Below are 1,275 nucleotides of genomic sequence, written 5' to 3'. Positions count from 1 at the left end.
TCCAGCAGATGATCGCTGCATGTACTGTCACACAGGTCGACATCACCATGCAGACTCGATCTGCCACAAACAAATGTCAGTCTGACGTGTCTAAGGTGACTTTTGACCTCGTGTCCCGCCTGCTCATCGGGCAGGACGCCCATGCAATGTCCCGCTTTCTGGCTTTCTGACAAGTCCATCAAATGTCCCGGTGTCTTTAAAAATTGGAATACCGTACGCTGATTCGGCGTTCTTTGACGGTGACGACACCATCATCGGCACATGTCCCGCTTTCGCCCCCGAAACTTCTGGTCACCTTAGACGTGTCCTGTGTATATCGACTGTCATTTACACCAATATCCAGGCCTGACGAGAGCGGGGGACATGGGTGTGGTGTACCCGGGTCCGCGGCTGTCAAGGGGGCCCGGCTTTGGTCAGTGGATTTTTTTCTTCTTCTCCTTTTCTTTTTCTTTTAAAGAAAGGTCTAAGGACAGAACATCCTAATGTTTGCAGTCTATATTTCGTTACTGAATGAAGTGTAGATATTGAGATTTGAATTGTAAACATACATTATATACTGGGAAAATAATTTACGATTACAAGTACAAGGGGCCCGGAGAGGTCGTCTGTCCCGGGGCCCGGGCTGGCTCTCGGCGGCCCTGCCAATATCCATATTATTTTCATGCTTGCTGCTGTTGATGATGACGAAGTAGTGAGGATTGTGTCAAATATTGCGTTGCACAGCTGTTACATTCCATTGTAGCCTTTGTGAATTGCGCTGTGACAAGAGCCGCGCAGTGAACGGTGACCGCGTCCTTGAACTCTGTGAGCAATGCGTGTGAGTACTTGGACGCAAGAAGTGCATGGCATGCTCACATGTGTGTGTGTTGGTGTGAGTGCTATTTGTTAAGTAAATGGCGGCTGTCGTTAACACATGTTCCTCGTCCAATGCCACTTTGTAAATTAATTCGATCTTCTACCTATATATATATAGGATCGAGTCGTCTCCCTTATCCAGAAATTGTGTCACTAAATATTCTTTTGTTTGTGCCAAGTAGCATGCATTAAAATAACTAGTTGCCCCTTGTTTTCGGAAATGGCTTAATGCTGTGCTAAACAGGACACGCACAGGAATATAATGAGACATTGACAAAGAAAGTTTCAAGGAGTCGAAGCACATAAACAGCTCTGGAGGTGTGTACCTAATGCTTGCATCTGATTGGTCAGAAGTAGGTCGCCGTGCACTGCGTGCTTCAGTTCCGAATCTTGTTGTACAGCAGCACACCGAATACTGGC

Source organism: Pomacea canaliculata, linkage group LG9 (assembly GCF_003073045.1).
Source record: "Pomacea canaliculata isolate SZHN2017 linkage group LG9, ASM307304v1, whole genome shotgun sequence".
Taxonomy (NCBI): domain Eukaryota; kingdom Metazoa; phylum Mollusca; class Gastropoda; order Architaenioglossa; family Ampullariidae; genus Pomacea; species Pomacea canaliculata.
Note: the sequence above shows the minus strand (reverse complement) of the source record.